This window comes from Misgurnus anguillicaudatus, chromosome 24, assembly GCF_027580225.2.
Source record: "Misgurnus anguillicaudatus chromosome 24, ASM2758022v2, whole genome shotgun sequence".
Lineage (NCBI taxonomy): Eukaryota > Metazoa > Chordata > Actinopteri > Cypriniformes > Cobitidae > Misgurnus > Misgurnus anguillicaudatus.
The window spans coordinates 48,438,474-48,458,142 of NC_073360.2; the positions used below are offsets into that span (position 1 = coordinate 48,438,474).

Below are 19,669 nucleotides of genomic sequence, written 5' to 3' on the forward strand. Positions count from 1 at the left end.
ATAAGGTAAATTGAGCTAAAGCTTTGACTGATGCACAGCAAAATAATGATGAAACTGCTAAAATGGTCAATAAAACACCTGTGATCAGAAAGTTTCACCACTGAGATCAAAGGGCTTTAACCCCCTCTCAGAAAAGATCTGCTGTTTCTCCTTGTTTCAAGGTAAATATTTTAGCTTGGTTGTAACAAACAAAATACATCATTATTTTCTGTGAAGCAATCAAAGTGATTTAAGGCAATGATTAACATGATATACAGTACAGCGGTGTTAAAAGTTCTAGGCTTAGTCCTTTCTTTATGAGATTATGGGAATTGTCAAATAAACAATTTAGTCCAGTTGTCTAGAGATTGTTGAAGCTGAGTCTTTGTTTCTCTATGAGATTGTGGTAATTGTTAAAGAGCAATTTGTTGTCTAATTGTCTAAAGATTGTGAAAGTCATAAAAATAGAGCTTATAGCTGAGTCCTGACATCACAGCAGGAATATAGAATTCCTGTTTAAAGTGAATCAGTGGAAGCTAGTAAAAGTGTTTTTAAACTTCTGTATGTCTTCAGCCTAAAAGTGTATGACTTTAAAATCTATAACAAAAATTGTGCCTTACGTGTCCTATTCATTGATTACTTTTCATATTCAAATAGAATAACATCTAAATAAGACTTAATGAGACCTCAGCTAAAAACATGCGATAATTGTGCCCAATTCCAGAGGGTCACAAAAAACCCCAGCTGAGCAATGAGTTAAGCCCTGTACCCAGCATGTGCTGCGATGCATTGCATCCTAAAAACAACAAAGAGTTGTTGCTGTTAGTAAACCTGTTAATGCAGCTGCTACTGCAGGGTCAATTCACAGAAATGTGTTCTCAATTTTGCAAAAGTACCATCATTCTAGAAGCCCTTGAGACCAGTTATAACATTTATTTTAATTAATATTATTTTTAATATAATGTAATTTATATTATAATTACATTATAATATATATTATATTATAATGGCCAGACAGGCCTAATATGGTGAAAAAGTATGCATTACATGCATTTCAAACTTACATGATTAAGACCCACAAAAAGGCCCAGGGAATATTTAGATTCAGATTTATTTGGTCCACTATCTCGTACCAAAACGGGGGTATGTGTATGCTTTTGCTTGTTGTTAGTTTTGTTGTTTATTGTTGTTTGTTTGTTTGTTGTTGTTTATTGTTGTTTGTTTATTTGTTTGTTGTTGTTTGGCTTTGTTTTTTGCTTTGCAGGAACACTGATAATATCATGGCACAAGATAGCAAACCAAACAACTCTTTTATAAATTTGAAACATCAATTTAAACTGAATCTGATCAGTCAATGTACTTTTATAGTTGGTTGAAACTGTGGGAAATGTTAAATCATCAGAAATTACAGTCCTACAGGTCATAGAGATTGAAAAGTTTAATAGTGTGTACCATAAACAGACATCACAGCAGTTAAACATGTGAGCTGACGGTACTGAGAAGAACTCAGAGTAAAGCCATTTAAGTTTAAGATTAAAATTAAAGTTAATCCAGAAAATTCCCCAGCAAAACTGGGACTTCTTATGCTCATAGTTTAAATGCAAATGCAGTTTATGGTGTTATACACACTCAGACTGAAACAACATAGTCAAACATAACAGAAAATTCCCAACTTAATCTTGCCTCTGAAATTAATTTGCAGAAAGTAATGATACAAATCTTCTTATCAAGAAGAATTTACACCCTAATGCATTGCTGTCATTGACAGCTGTGTGGTAGTGACATCATTTTTAACTAAAGATGATGCCATATCTTAATGCAAATTGCCCAAAATTTTAGAAATTAATGTTTCTTTTCTGTTATCTTAACTTTTTTCCTTTCAGGTGGATTACTATGACTCCTTAAGAGTCCTGACACTAGAGACGTGTCTGAGCCCAAATACAGGCACAAACCTAAAATGCAGGAGGTGGGTGTGATAATGCTTTGAGGGGTCATACACATCTCACAGTAATTAACTACTATATTCATTATATGACCTCCCGATGTAGCATCGGAACTAAAATTGTGCAACACAGATTACTTTAGGTTAGAATCCACCCACTTCCAGGCATGAACATGTAATGCACATATTTTCACCATTGCAACAACATAACACTGCAACCTGGTATAAGTTTTAAAACTATCCAGGCTTAAACTATCACACATATGTATGATAAATGACTTAGAATCCAAACTCTAGAGTTTGTCATACATGCAAACCCATTTAGCATCTCACACATAGGAGAGAAAATTAAAGGTCAACTTATGATTTTAATTTCATGGTAAACTATTGGGTCAATTTTCTCTTGAACTACATGAAATATTTAAGTGTGCATGGAACATATGTATGGTTATAGTCACACATCAATTGTTTTGTCTCTGATTGTACAAATACAGGTAAAATAAGAACTATTAATTGATTACATAAGACCTATTTCAGATTAAAATAAGTAAGTGAAGAATGAAATGGCTAGCATGGCTGCAGACATGTCTAAACATTTCAAACTTTACAAAATGGTTATATTTGAAGTGCTGGCACTTCTAATGATCAATCACATAAATCAGACACCTTACCATTGAATGTGACTAAACCAACATATATGTACATAATTATTTGACAACATGCAAATAATTATTGACAATGGATAAATAAGAAATTCAGAAATTATTTGATTTAAGTTTAAGTTGTCTGGGTATGTTTTAAGTTACTTCATTGAAATCTTGATTTAAGATTAAGTTGTCTATGTTTTAAGTTACTTCATTGAATTCTTAGATATACATGGTTAACTTGCATTTCAAGGTTTTGAATAATTCTATTATTATTAAAATTATAAATATATCATATTATATATACTTTAGTATAAATATCTGTATTTTATATACATATAATTTACATTTATTTGTATTATATTTGAATGGTATTGTTATTATATGCTTTAATGATGTATACCACTGGTAAATATGCTAGTTAAAATAACTTTTGCCACTCTCCCTTTAAAATACACAGATTATATCAAAATTCCACTCTATGTTCAATATGCATAGTAGTGAAGAGTTTGGTAATGGGATCACCTTTTGGGACAAATTATTTTGAAAAAGGAAAGGAGACCTTATTTACCATTCGCACCAATATCATGAAACATCTAATAATGTCATGTGTTATTGTAATCATTCACAACTATTTCCTTCCAAGGAAAGTCAAGTTCATCAGTGTTCAGTCATTTCATGGTCATGTGTATTATATTCCAATTCCCTCTCATACAGTGGTGCATTCTCAGTGTGAGGAATTCCTTCACCTACGGAGGTCTGACTTTTCTATTAAAAAAACACCTTCTGCCAATAGGTAACAGAGGACTGTTCAAAAGGTCAGGAAAATATCCAGGGGAGGACCCCATTAGAGACAGATGCTTCTAAATGTTGAGAGGAGACAGCTTCCATAAACAGAGCACATGCGTTTGGCTGACACAATGGACTTTGTACAACAAATTTCAACCAGATCCATTTGGGAGATTATCTAACTACGAGAACCACAGAGATTCTGTCCATCACAGACACCTGTTCAGCACAGTTAAGTTCCTGCTTTGATATCTGCAGGCATCAGTGCCGGTCCTAGATGCTGGGAGGCCCTAAGCAAAGCTTTGTGAGGGGCCCTCTGTCAGTGCATTCAGACCCTGATAGCATAGCACACATACATCTCGGAGACGTCTATTTGATGTCTGCGTTTACATCTGCAAGATGTCTTATTTAAATTGTTTTCTCATCTGCAATACGTCTGTGAGACGTCTCCTAAAAGATGTCATATAGACATATTGAAGATGTCTGCAAGACGTTTTTGATTTAGAATGTATGTAAAGCAGCTCTTTTCCTTTATAAGATGTTTTTACACACCAGATGTATTCCAGATCTCCAGATCTTTACCAGACATCTCACAGACGTACCTGTGCTATCTGGGTAAAACCCAGTCAATGTTGCTGTTAGTTAGTTGTTAACTAACCACATAGTGTATTATCTTATAGCTGTATAATATTCCCATATGCACATTACTTTGAAACCCTGACTGATAAACTTGCTGATTATAACATGAAACATGTATTTGCTGATAAGTTGTTTTGATTTAAAATGTGTTGTGAGAAGCACTAAAAAATTAACCTGATCTAAATGAATGTAATGAATCAAATTAAATTACATATAAATACATACTGTTAATACACAGGGGTTAAATTGGGATTTGTTATGTGGGGGGGGGGGGGGCTCTGTGGGGAGGGGTACTTCGAGGGGTAACATGTTTAATACTGATGACAGCAAAGCCACTGGTGTGTTTCAATGACATTCTGGACCTCTGATAGGATTTGATAAGTTTCAGCTTTAAAAGAGCATTTCACCCGTAGAAACATTAATCTTTATTGAAAGTGTTATATTTGTAGTCGAAATGTAACATAGATTTAGAATTTGGTGCCTATTTTACAGAGAAAAGGGGTGTTTATAGTCTCATTCCCTCAACAAAGACATTGCACTTCCTTCTTTCAATGATGCAAAATGATGATTTTTACGTCATTGAAAGAAGGAAGTGCAACACTGAAGTCTGTATTTCTCCTGTCTCAGCGGAAACTGAAGGAATGATGCATGACCATTCAAAAACATGACTGGAGTTCTAACTATACAAAGCTTAATGCAAATGGGTGAAGTGTCCCTTTAAAGCTGTCACAGAGGTTGACACCAAATATTTTAAAAATAGTGTCTGATTTTAAATATTGCAAATCTATGAGTTTGACACCCTATATCCATTTGTTGCACATGTCATTATGCACAACTGATCAAACTTTAAAGGAAGTTAAAAGAATCAATCTCCTTGAATAATTCTAGGCATAAGATGCCCAAAAAGACTCAATAAACAAGATAAGGTACAACACACAGTACTGTATCAGCAACATGTCTTATAAATTAGCCGTAGAGATTCCCTATGCTGGTCAGCAGCTACAATCATATAGTTAGGTTTGATTTGTGTAATCAAAATACATTATTTTATTATCTATACAATGAGTTATATCCAGTGTTATCCAGTTAACATACTGTAATTAAACGAGTGACATATACTTTAATCCTTTACAAATTTCAAGTCTTCTATTAAGTTTTCTCGACGTGGGCACCATTCTTACCTCTCTCTCTCTCTCTCTCTCTCTCTCTCTCTCTCTCTCTCTCTCTCTCTCTCTCTCTCTCTCTCTCTCGTCAAATTATCCTGCACGAGAGCGCGTTCTTGAAGTTCAAAGGAAAAAGCGCGTGTTTTCGCGGCAATTTCGTCACCCAATTCGCGTCATTTGAATCTCCCCATGCTAGGACGCGTGTCTTTACATTGACTTAATCTGCTCGCGCAAATCCTTTATCTTGTTCCCTTGCTTCACGTTTTTCCCCTTTATTCTGCCCCAGACGGATAGCTTTGTCTTTGTTTTAAATCAATGGTGGGCATATAATATGCGCATCGTTACCAAATCACTCTTCTGCGTCATGCACGCGGCCGTTTCTAAATTTGAAGGCTGCAACCTCCGGATCATGTTGCATATGCGCGCTGCATACGTCATCAAGCCTGATTTATTTAAGTTAAATAAGCATTTCATTTGCAAGTCATAAGCAGAATATATCAATTAACCATTAACTAAGAATAATAGTCAACATTATAATTGTTAATATTCTAAAATACGTTTTTATGACGCATATGCAGCCTACAAATGTGACCTCTGAAGGCTGCAGCCTTCGGATTGAGAAACTGCCTGCATGTTGTCCGAGTACATATCAGTGATTTAAGAAATCATTAAGTATTTTTAAAAACCCGCACAAATTCGGAAGTTTGCAAATTATTTAAATTATAGCGTCTTGTTTTCATTAAACATAATAATAATTTTTCTTTGATATAATGGTTTTAAATAATTCTGAGATCAAGGGGGCCCTCTAGTGGTGCGGGGCCCTATGCAAATTGCGTACTTTGCGTATAGGAAAGACCGGCACTGGCAGGCATTGTTTAACATTACAGGTGTTCATCTTGAAAAGACTGTTACAATTACAGAGGACGTATGGAGACCCAAGAAGTCCACCCAAAATGACCCCTTGGGTACTCTGACAGTTTCCCAATGGTCAGGGGAGGAGATGTAGGACAGGTGGACAAGTTTTGTTTTTGGAGCTGGACAATAAAACAATAAAAAACACATTCTGTGTCTATTTTTGAGAGACCTGTTGTCTCTCTCCACAGGGGTCACGGATACACAGGAACTGATCTGTATTTCACCCCCTCTCTCTTCTCCTTTAAGGTTTTGGTTACTGGAAATATACTAAACACATGTAACATTGGGTATATCATATGGTGTGATGCTACAAAGGTTTCATCTTCATGTTTGGTTTCGTTTTAAAGGTGATGGTGCAATGGTTAAAAAGGTCTAATTTCTATAATGTTAGGAGAAAGTATATCAAAGTTTAAAACTTAAAGACATAATCTGTACTCCTGTGATGGGTGTCAACTCATGAGGAGATCTAGATTACAGATGGTTAACAGTCCCATTTGGTGCTCCTTTAGGTCACGAGAACTGACCAACCAAATCCTGATTTGAGATGTTATTATTCTTTGTCTCGTTCTGTGTATATAAGGTGGCTTGGCAAGAGACTCTTGGAAAGTATTCTTTAGCAAGAATCTTCCCCACACTTTGGGTGTGTGTATTCAGACATTATGGAAGTATTCTTTAACAAGAATCTTCTTACACCATTTTGGGTATATTATATTCACGATGGAAGTACTCTGTAGCCAGAGTGTCTATTGCCAGGTATGACTTTGTAACTTTTGCAACTGTTGATCATTTTAATTAATTGGAATTGAATCAAATTCTGTATGATATTGTTTAATTTATGTTTGAAGCTGAAACCTGCCTGGTATAATAAATTGTTACATTTGATTCATCTGAATTCTTCAGAAATTGTATTGATTTATTTTAATTCTTTCAGAAATTGTTATGACCAGTAGATTAGAAGGAGTCTGGTATTACCGCAAGATTATTATGTCAGGATATGATCACACTGATGTTTTGATGGTCGAATGGAGCATGGGGCACATTCATTAAAACTCTCAGATTTATGTTTATCACCTGCCTTAGCAAGTTGCATGAGCGCTAAACTAAAGTAACTATTTTTATGATCGGAGCAAGCATGGAGCGGCCAGACATAAAAATATTAGTTTACCCGGTAACCTCTGACTAAGATCAGACTGACAATTTTGTGTCCGTGAGATGTACGCAAACGGCCGGCGTATGCTCTGTGCGATACCGGGTCCCTAATGAACGAATAACTAAGACTATGGGAATTAATAAATAATCAAACATCTAAATTATGATCAACAGATAATTGGAATAATGCACTAAATTCTTACTTTATTAAATTGGAGTCAGATTATAATTTAAACACAGAGATCAAAGACATTAATTTAATCATGATATGGAATTATTCTTCTAGAAGCGCTGAGGAAGGAACGAACACAAGTCCCCTTCACCCACTCCACTTGTATCTGTCGTTGGGCTTGTGGGTGGTACCTTACAGTGACAATACGCATAAGAAGATGAGTCCACCCATCCACACAATGGCGCTTTGAAAGGAAAAAATGGGAAAAGATAAAAAATCATGTCTATGTCCAATCCCTCACTTATTAGTAGGCTAATATAAGGTTAAAAATACAAATTTTGTCTGTAATTAAGGTTAACTACAGTGTGACTCCAAAATGTTTTATCTCATATGGCGACATACCGTAATACCGTTATAACAGCTGAAGAGTGAAAAATACCTTGATATGAATTTTTGCTCATACCGCCCACCCCTACTTCTGCCCAGAATTTCATAAAAAACATTGGGACATAGAGCTAACACATTGATACAGTGCTATATAAGGATCAAATTCATAGGGCCTTAAACCAATTTATTAATTCCTAAACGGTTATATTAATAAACATCGGGACATTAATGTAAAGCTTAATGCATTAATACAGTGCTATTTAAAGATCAAGTTTACTATATTTCTTATTAAAGAGTCATACTACATATACAGTTTTATTAATTCCTGCGCAGTATTTAAAAAAAAAACACTTACACTTGACACTTAATGCATGCTAATGCATTAAATACAGTGTTATTACTAGATAACCACATGAACACGAGAGCAAAACAAAACGAACCTGCACAGAACTAAGGACACAATGACATTATATAGAAAAAACAAACAAGATAACGTGGGGGAACAGGTGATGGGAGAAAACCAATGATTACTAATAAGCAGGAGAACGAGGGGGTGGGGACAAGACACCGGAGGCACATGCCACAATAAACAAGGCCATGAACCTCCACATTGAGCATGGGACTGCCAGAACTGCCATCATTACTAGATATAAATACAAAACAAGACTGTCATGGGCTTGCCAGACCTTTTGGTACTAGACTCAGGTCTGAGTGTATCTGGCAAGACCATGACAGTACTATGTTCTGTGTGGGGGACATGTGAAGTCATATTGTGTGTGTGGCTTCCACATGTTCCCAGTGTCTTGTCGCTGTCGTGATCTTGCCAGACCTTAGTATATGTTCAGGTCTGTGTTCTGAGGGCCAGGTCATGGCAGCATTGTGGTCTGTGTGGGAACACGTGTTTTTCACATTATGTATCTGTGTCACGTGTTCCCAGTGTCTCGTCACTTTTACCCTGCTCCCTTATGTACTCGTGTCTTACGTAATTAATTATGTTCACCTGTTCCCCATTGATGTCGTGCCCTCTCGTTCTCTGTCGTGTGCGCGTTCGTTGTCTTAAGTTGTCTTGCTTCAGTGTTTCATGTTCTCCGTGTTACTGAAGATCTGTTCCTGGATTAGTGTTTATTTGTTCCAGTGTTTGTTTCTGAGTCCGTGTTCATCATCGTGTTTAGTACCTGTTTTACCCCAAGGTGGGTTTTTGTGTTTATTCATTAAATAAACTTTCAGTTTATTTATTATTTAAGTCGTGTCTGCGTGTGGGTTCTCTCATCCTTAATTGTAACGTGACAAAGACTCCTTGGCAGGATCCTGACAATAGATAAATACATAACACAAGGAATCGCAAAATTAAACTAAACAGAACAAATTTTCTGTAGAATTGGCAAAATAAGATAAGATAACAAAAAGCAATAATATAAACAAAGAACATTGCCACTGCATGACAGTTAAACCAAAACTAACAAAATCATACTCCAAAACAATGCAATCAAATAACAATCAGGTTATTTATTGGTAGTGCGACACATAGCAAAAAAAAAAAAAAAACATATGGCAAATTGTGTGGTTTACTTTCAGTGTAATGGACAAATTCTTTTAAGACACTTAACAAAATCATGTCAAATCCCACCCTCAAAAAAAAAGATCTCCGTTGTCACCGTTGACCCTCAGGTTATTCCAAACCTGCAGTTATTCAACATAATTTAAATGACCTTCTTATATTCTTACAATTCAAGCATTAACAAAAATGCTTCATATAACACGAAGTAGAAACCAGAAATTAAGCTGTTTTTTGCACAGGCCTACTACAGGGTCAATGGTGCCACATGGTGATCAACAGCAAAAATGACAAACTCTACCTCTTTGCAAAAGGAAAAACCACCATCAATCAAAAATGCATGATAATAAGCTGTCATGGCTTTGCAATCAAAAAATGTTGCTATAATGGAAGTCATTGGGGCAAAAATGAGCACAAACCATAAATGAGGAAGGAAAAAAATTAAATCTGATGCTGCACAAAAATTAAAATTCATCAAAGCCAATGTTTTTTTCTAATCGTTGAAATGCCCAAGACTGTGAAAAGGGTTTTTATAAAATCCAGTCCAAAATCACTTTTTAAATTGAAAATAAGTAATTTTGTGTTTTTTCTCAAATACTTTGGGAAGTTCACTTATAAACTTTTTAAAGAGTTACAATCATGGAATTTTTGTAAATATTTGGTAATTTTGATCAGTATTTAGGTTGATTAACAGATTAATATATTTTTTATATTAATCTGATACATTTTTACAACAGTTTCATTTAGTGGGATTTTTGGCCACGAACAACACGAAAGGGCAGTGAATTTAAACAATGCACCAGGGTTAACGTTGATAGGAGATGCTAAAACTTGCTAATCAGGAAGCTATTTGGAACCTTAACTTTATGTGTTTTAAAGACACTCACAAATATTTTAACAGTTTACTTACTCATTTTCAGCTTTTAAACATACAAATCCACTATTATATTGTTCAACACAGCACACTCCAGAGAAAACAAGTTTATCAAGGCAAATTGGTGACACCTGCACCTATGTGTGTGCCAGTAATTTACCAGATAATATTACAGTTATTTCCCTTAATTGGTGCAAAGAGTAATTTACTGTAGTTTATTATTAGTGCAGCATAACTGCACCTCATATCACAGTAAAATACCTTTCACCGATGTTAAAGCTAAATACTGTCAATTTTCCAGTTATTTACTCAGAAATCTACAGCAAGGGTTAACAGTGTATGCATTTTAAATATTGCGTGCATTTTAAACAAATTCTTAACTGAAATGATAAGAAGTATATAGAAACAAAGTTTCATCATCGCCCACTACAGTGCCAGCTGATATAAATAAAGAAAAACACGAAAACGTTTAAAATATCTATCGAGTTTATAATTCGAAACACCGATAACTCGAAACACCTATTATATATATATATATATTAGCAATATACAACCAAAAACATCCAAAAAGGGCTATAGCCTATTTGTTACGTGCTTTTAAAATGTGTATCCACATAACATGCCATCATAACATTATTTCTTTTTTATTTAACCTACAACTGCTGAATATGAAAGTGACGGATATAAAAGTGTGACGGCAGGCACGTAAAAGTGTGAAAGGTAGTGAGGCAGGCACATAAAAGTGTCGAAGATAGCGAGGCAGCCACGTAAAAGTGTGGAAGATAGCGAGGCAGGCACATAAAATGGTGAGAGTTAGCAAGGCAGGCACATAAAAGTGTGACGGTACACCGGCAGGCACGTAAAAGTGTGGCAGGTAGCGAGGCAGGCACGGAAAATGGTGACGGGTAGCAAGGCAGTCACATCAAAGTGTGACGGGTACACCGGAAGGCACTTAGAAGTGTGGCAGGTAGCGAGGCAGGCACGTAAAATGGTGACGGGTAGCAAGGCAGGCACATAAAAGTGTGACGGGTACACCAGCAGGCATGTAAAAGTGTGACAGGTAGCGAAGCTGGTGTGATGGGTGAACTGGCAGGCGCAAAAGAATGTGACGGGTAACGAGGCAGGTATGGCGGGTCGACTGGCAGGCGCATAAGAGTGTGGCGGGTAGCAAGGCAGGTGTGCCGGGTAGCGAGGCAGCTGCCCCTGCCACGCAAAGATTTTACCCCTTCTGCAACTGCGGGAGGGGTGCTGCACACGGACAGCTTGAGAGCGCGCACCGCACGAGCACCCACAGCGGAGCTTACACGAGCAGAAGAGAAAGAAAAAACAAATACATTTAGCCCTATTTGACTAATTCTAAACTGCAAGAAAATAAAATACATGTTGTGATGATCTTCATCTGCCTTTTCTCTGTTCAGTGAGCGGCAGGAAGAAACAGCGCCTTTCATTTACAAACTCATTTGATGTGCTAATAGTGTTTAAAAAAACTGTCGCTAAATGTTTAGATATAGATAAGAAGATGAATATACTTCTGTAAAAATATGCACATCATTTGTTATTCAGACGGAGACGCTGGGTGCACTGCATTAGATAAATACAGTAATACTGCCAAAATCACTGTGTATAATGATGATGATTAGACTATATGTCAGTTACAGTTACATATCGATATGCCGGTTAACATATTAATTATATATGTAGATTCTGAACCGATTCATGAGGGTCCAAACGATTCCCACCCCTAATGAACACAAACAGTTGAGGAAATAAGATCATGTGTTCAACCTGACAGACTCCAGTCAATGTCTTTGAATATGATTTAATCACGACTGAATCCTCCTCATCAGAAAGAATAAAAGAGTTTATATAAGATAGATACAGGACAAAGTCACATCATTTATCTCTAATATGATTTATTCTTCATATCTGCAATTCATGAAACTCCTCTCTGTTACCATGCAGACAAAAGGAAATTTAACTTTTTGATGACCTCAGCTTTAACAAGTCATGGGGCTCTATCTTACACCCGGCGCAATGCAGCACAATGCGCGACGCAAGTGTCTTTCGCTAGTTTCCACCCTAATTTTCACGTTTATCGCCGCGTTGTTTAAATAGCAAATGCATTTGCGCCCCCTTTGCGCCCATGGGCGTTCTGGTCTGAAAAACGAGGTGTGTTCAGGCGCATTGTTGGCGCGTTGCTATTTTGAGGCAACTAAAATAGACTACGCCATTGACCAACAAAAACCTGGTCTAAAGACTAAAGTCAATGGCACAGTGTGTTTTATGTTATTTAAAGAGCGCATTAGTAATATGCGCCTACACTGTAAAAAATAATATGCTGAATTTACTAAAAAATATAGTGCATCATTTTTGCGTCCCTCTTTTTAAGCAAGTTTCACATGGATTTTTAAGCAATTGATTAATTTTTCTTTTTAGCTTAAACTGCTTAAAATTCCATGTAAAACTTACTTTAAAAATTGCAATTGCTTAAACTGCTTAAATTTCCATGCAAAACTTACTTTAAAAAGTGGGTGCATAGATTGTGCACTATATATTATTATTTTTTAGTAAATCCAGCGTATCATTTTTTTCAGTGTATAAACGGGAGGACAACGCGGGTTTGCTTATCACAAAGTACATGAATGCGCAGCAGCACAAAAATGTACTGTTTTAAATATGAAAGATTAAAGGATTGAATGTAAAAGATTATTATTGAGTCTCTTGGACATAAATGAGGAATAATTATGAGACGTTAAAAGGCACAAAGAGCTGCTTCACCTGCAGCCTGGTAAGTAAATAAATGCTTTGCTTTATACAAACACTGTAAAAAAGAATACGCTGAATTTACTAAAAAACATAGTGCATCATTTTTGCGTCCCTCTTTTTAAGCAAGTTTCACATGGAATTTTAAGCAATTTTAGCTACAATTTTTTACTTTGCAATGCTTAAATTTATTTGTTGGTATCACATGGAATTTTAAGCAATTTTAGCTAAAAAAAATTTAGTCTATACAGCTTAAATTTATTGGTTGGTGAGACACAATATTTTAAGGCATTTTACCACTGTATTTTAAGTTATGTCTACCATTAAAGTCTTGTTTATACCATTACAACTTATCATTTACATCTAATTTATAATACATTAACCATAAGAAGACACAAGACAATAAAAATAAAAGTTTTTTTATTTGTAGAACTTTTTTAAATACAACATCTATTGTTTTAAACGTTTTTTGATTAAGTTAAAAAAAATCATAGAAACAAGGCTGTAAAAATAAAACACTGAATTTAATTAAAAATCTGGTGCATCATTTTGCATCCTTTTTTAAGAAGTTTTACATAAAATTTTAAGCAATTGCATAAATTGCTTAACATTCCATGTGAAACTTCATTTAAAAAATGTATGCAAACATTCTGCACTATATTTTTAAGTTAATCCAGCCTTTTTTAGTGCATGTTATGTTGCTATAAGGCATAAAAATTCATAAAAAAATAAACAAGACATTTCATAACAATAACATGAATCAGCATGTAATGTCTATGTTGTATGCCGTATGTTGCTAACAGGGCAAGACATTCATTTGAAAATAAATAAACAACAAGTAAATGTTGTAACATTAACATTAATTAACATGCTACTAAATTTGTGTTGTACACGTGTGTCTGAGTGTGGTGTATGAATGTGTTTAGAAAATTAACTCAACATTTTATTTTTTAATGTTAAAATCTTCTGAGACAGTTTTGCACTGTCTAAGGGGCTGTTTACACTTGGTATTAAGATGTGTTTTTATCGATCGTATCACAAGTGGACGAGAGAGACACATTACGTTTACACCTGGTATTTAAATCCGTCTCTTTTGTCCACTTTCGACCGCTTCTGTGCTGAATACTATGAGGGGGTGGTCTGTGAGACGGTGGGCGAGTCTCTCTGCTGTCATTCAAACCCGAGCGGGAGTAATTATGAGTTTATATGGACGCAAACTAATATTATGTCGGAGTGCACTGCTTGTTTAGCAAGTAAACATGCTGCACAGTGTTTTGTACATGAGTATGTAAGAGCTTTCTTTGAATTTTCAACGCATTTGATGAAATAGGATCGCGCAACTTTCACACGCTTTCAAAACGAAACTACGGAGATCAGCCGCTTAGTTTTATCAATGAAAGGCTAAAAATAGCGCTGTTCACCGAATGTTCACGCCAGAAGTCAAAAAAGACGTAAAACTTGTGTTTAATACCTCAGATTAGATAAATGGGCGGAGAGAAGGCGGTCGCGTGTGGCTGTTCGAACGCATTCAACCACATGTGCGTTCCGCAACTCCAAAGCGATCCGATCGAAAGTGGTTTCGACCACCTCTGGATGTGGTTGAAAGTGGTCGAAAGTGGACGAGCTCAAAACGTTTTGAACACCGTTTACACCTGGCATTAACGTCGTCCACTTGTGATCCGATCGACGAAAACACATGTCAACGCCAAGCGTAAACAGCCTCTAAGTGCAGCAGTATATTTTAAAGAATTTAAAAGTGTACCTAAGTCTTAAGATCAAGACAATATATTAGGCCAAAGAAGGAAATGCACGCTTTGGTGAGACTGGACAATCCTGACAGAACCTGAACACCATCCAGGACTATTTCAGCCTCAAATGGAGTGTCATCTGGTGCGCCCCCTCTGGTGACAAATTAAAGACATTAAAGTTACATAAAAATTAAATCTGATTCATAAGATACACATATAACATTGGGGTTGCACTCATAGCCTGAAATGAATGCTGCTTATTTATTTTATCGCTTTTCTAAACATGCAGTAAATATGGTTTTTGATTAGCTGCATAGTTATTTTGATGGAAAGCACTGCAACCTCAATGTTACCACTGTCTCACCATTAGGGCTGTCGCGGTGAAGGAATTTCCCTTGCGGTGATTTTGCGTGGCTCACCAGCGCGGTATGCGGTTTTACCGCCTTCATTTACTAAAATAAAATATTTTTTAAATCCAGAACAATGAGGTCAACTAATAGATGAAGGGTAGGCTACAGGTATTCCCCCTTATGAAAAAAAGATTAACACAAGCTATACTACAGCTAAATATATTTTTGAGAAAACAAAAATAAATTGAAGAACATCATGTGGCCAGATGGCAGAGGGAAGATATGAATTAAATAAATTTGAATAAGTTAATTACCCAAAGGGTTAATAATGCCTGACTACGCCACCCTGGGAATCTCACCCAAGGAATTGATTGAAAACATTATGCACAGGTTCCCCACTCTGTGGCAAATAGGCAATGGAGACAGAGGTACTGGTATAAAAATAGAGTATTTATTGTATTTGCAAAGTCAGAAGAAATTTAAAATGCATTCACAAGATGCATAAACTGGGACCACAATCACACAAATGGTCCAGAAGGACGACACAAGGAGCTGCAGCCTCGGCTAAATGACCGGCCGTACAGGCCTTTACTCTACGTACACTGCAAACTCACACCACTCCAAAAGCCCCAGTGCACACGGCAAATCACAGCACTCCGTGAGGAAACACCATCACCACCTAAAGAAAGACTTTATTTAGCCCTGCTCTTCATCAAAGGTCTGCAGCTCCTGTAAAACAAAATAACACAGCACACACACAAACACACACACACACACACACACACACACACACACACACACACACTCAAACAGAAACAAAAAGGATTTACAAAATTCAGGCAGGCAACACAGCTGACACTTAATGCCTGTCAAACACACAATAACAAAATTAACCAAATTAAATTGAATTAAAGAATAAAGAAACAAAACCAATTGTCACTGAAACAAACAGAAAGAAAACATATGTTCACGCCAGTACGCTGGCAATAATACAAAAATTAACCCAAAACAACAAGTAAATCCACTGAAAACATAACTGGACCATATAAGTGCAAAAGCACTCCCACCGCATTAGCGGATTCACAAACGTATCAAAATGGGATTCACGTTCACGAACGCGAATATTCAACCCGGGACAAGACAGTGGTGACGTCACTGCATACCCCTATCACTCTATAACCTAGGGGGAAACTAATCATGTTAATCAGTCGTCACAATACATTTATGCAATAAACCCACATGAGTGAGACATACCGAATAACAGGCACAGGGACCCGGGAATCAGTGGAGGTGAAGATAATACTCCATAGTGGCAATGCAAAGTTTTAGTTTCAGTTTAATCACTCAGCTGGTGGAGCTCAGGATACACAAGGAGAATAACTTGGCGTATACAGTCGTCATCCGCCCATACGCAGCATCGAATTGACTATGATAAAGGCATAAGTTACTAATGAAATGCAAGTCAGTCAACACGCCATTAGAACACAACGTTACCTGAATGTGATCGCATAAACAGATGAGACACGCCGCCGACAAGTCAAAGCCACAATATCTGCAGCCACAGAGATGTTTACAGTTGCAGCAATCGTCCTGCACAGCTGCAGAAAACCGACATGTATAATCCATGTTTTAAAGAGATGCACATAGCGGTAATAGTTTCACATACCCAAGATAACAACAGCCCTCAGTCCATACGCCGGAAGCGAAACGGGATACCGGGAAGTGACGCTCGTCTGGGTCACACACACGTATGCTGTTTATATATGCGTAATCCAACCCCCTCTATCGGCCCCAGCCAATGAATAAACTAATACCCAATAATGACCTCCCGATCTCTACATGCCACAGTCCACCCCCAAGGTCTTGCATCGTCGCCCCGACGATCAACTTAATCCCATGGCCTAAAAATTGCTGAGGCTACAGTAGAAGCTGTATGGGCCTCCGACACTACCCTACCTACAGGCCGAGGCAGGCGGTAAACATTAGAGTGGTGGCCAGCGGTGGTTCGTCGCGGCCGTCGACCCTCATTCTCATCCCTAACAGACGGGACGCTTACCAACAAGTCTGCAGATAACTCACTGGCTTCTCTTACCCCTAAATCAGGCGCAACGGAAGGTGTTGGCACAACTCCTGAAGGTGCTAACGAACCTGTGGACGATGGTTCTACACAAGCTAGTTCAGCAGAATGTGATACTCCTGGTACCTGGTTTCCCCCTGGAATAACCAACAACCATTCTGGTTCAGACTCATCCTCCTGCACACTCGCTTGTTCCAGTGGAGGGTTAATTTCAGAACCTTGATGGGTCTGATTATCCTCAAATACCAGTGACTCCCTCTGAACACATGCCTTTAATGAGGACCGGTGAACATGTTTAACCCTGTCTGGCTCACCCAGTGGTGCTACTGAATAGACAGCGCCACTCGCCTTGGGTGTTTTCACTACCCGATATACAACAGAGCTCCACAAATCCTGAATTTTCTGACGACCCCTCTTAGCATAATCTCGGAGGTACACCAGCTGGCCTTCCTTTAACGGGACATCATGAACACCTTGATCATAATTGGCCTTACGGCGGTCCGCAGCCTGCCTTAACCGTTCACGAGCCCCCTCAAAAGCTACCTGAAGTCGGGCTTGGTGTTCCACCACCCAGTCATGTACAGTACCTGGTACCACCTCCTGGACCCTACCAAGGAGGAAATCCACAGGGAGCCGGGGTTCCTGCCCAAACATCAAGAAATAGGGCGTTTCACCGGTGGACTGGTGGGGAGTAGAATTATAACAGAACAACAGTTGTGGAAGACAAGACACCCAATCTCGTTTCTTTGACACTGGGAGGGTACGCAAGAGATGCAACGTACGGTTAGATCTCTCGCACTGACCGTTTCCCGCTGGGTGATAAGGTGTAGTGCGAGACTTTTGAATGTTATACAAGGCACACAGCTGTTGCATTAGACAAGACTCAAAATTGCGGCAACTTGTAAAACCACTCCACCACCAATGTTCCAACAACGGTCTCGGCCCTCTGGTCCCGAGTAGGGACAGCCATACTGTATTTGGTGAAGACGTCGGTCATCACCAATACATTTTCTATCCCGGTCTGAGACGGCTCAAGGACCGTGAAATCAATTGCCAAAATCTCGTTAGGCCTAGATGCCAATAAATGACCCATGAAGCTCCGGGCAGCGGGCTGTGTGTCCTTAGCCACTTGGCATTGCTCGCACTCCCTACACCACTGAGCTACCTCCAAAGCCAAACTAGGCCAATAACAGCGCTGCCTGACTAGCTCCGTGGTGCGCTCAATTCCTTGATGGCCATGATCTTGATGCAGCGAGGTCAGCACCTCCATACGCAGTGCGCTAGGTAGCAATACCTGCAGGAACTCCTCCCCCTCATTAGGACGGAGAACTCGACGATAGACTACCCCATCCTGTTCCACTAACCTATCCCACTGACGAAGGAGAGCTAAGGCTGGCTTTGACAGCAGTCGGCGCTCTTCCCCACTAGGGAACCTCTTACTTTCCCACAACCCCAGGACTTCACTAAACACAGGGTCAGTCCTCTGTAAAGACTGCATCTCCTCACCTGAGTAACTGGGAAAAGACATCATAACAGCCTGAGTAACCGGAAGGACCACCCTATCTTCCAAAGCCTGATGTACCTCCACAGGCACACTAGTGCCCAAAGTCTCAATACCCAAACCCCAATTAAGGGAGCATGGTGGGTTCTGTCGTGAGAGGGCATCTGCGTTCTTATTACTTCTCCCTGACCTATACCGGATCTCAAAATCAAAGGAGGCCAGTTGTGCAGCCCAGCGCTGCTCTGTAGCGCCAAGTTTAGCTGACGCCAAATGACTTAGGGGGTTGTTGTCTGTAAACACAACACATTTCTGCCCTAATAGGTATTCCCTAAATTTTTCAGTCATGGCCCACTTGAGCGCAAGAAACTCCAATTTCATTGAGCTGTAATTTGACATATTGCGCTCAGTGGGCCGAAGACTGCGACTGGTGTAGGCAATGGGCCGCACCTGGTCTCCCTGCTCCTGGGAAAGGACAGCCCCCAGTCCTGCATGACTGGCATCCATTTCCAGGATAAAAGGCTGGGAGAAGTCTGCATATGCCAAAACGGGTGCTGATGTAAGTTTACTTTTCAGCCCCTCAAAACTCTGTTGGCACTGATCGCTCCATGCCGCCCTGAAGTCCTGGGAAGCTCGCTTTCTGGGCCTTACCTCTGCAAATTCAGCGACTAGCCGATGTAATGGAGCGGCAAATTTTGCAAAGCCCTCGACAAATCGACGATAGTAACTTGCGAACCCGAGAAAGGAACGCAACTCACCAACAGTCTCTGGTTGACGCCACTGTGACACTGCCTCCACTTTACTAGGGTCTGTAGACACCCCTTCAGAGGAGATCACATGCCCAAGGTATTTTACCGACTTCTGGAAAAACAAGCATTTCTCCAACCTAGCCTTTAACCCCTCCCGTTCTAATCGACTCAAAACAACTTCCAACCGCATCAGATGTTGGGCCACAGATGACGAGAACACAACAATGTCATCAAGATATAACAGCAGCGATTGACCTTGCTGATCACCAAATAATC

General features: G+C 38.6%; 1 protein-coding gene and 1 long non-coding RNA gene across 2 annotated transcripts in view; one reads left to right on the forward strand and one right to left on the reverse strand.

Annotated features, from left to right (window-relative positions):
- The window catches only part of LOC129437205 (protein NLRC3-like), a 578,808-nt gene that overhangs the window by 373,685 nt on the left and 185,454 nt on the right, over positions 1-19,669 (forward strand). The window lies entirely within an intron of this gene.
- Positions 15,499-17,868, reverse strand: LOC141361633 (uncharacterized). The gene is made up of 2 exons (XR_012367785.1): positions 16,324-17,868; positions 15,499-16,242 (listed from the first exon to the last, which is right to left on the reverse strand). It is a non-coding gene; the product is annotated as an uncharacterized lncRNA (long non-coding RNA).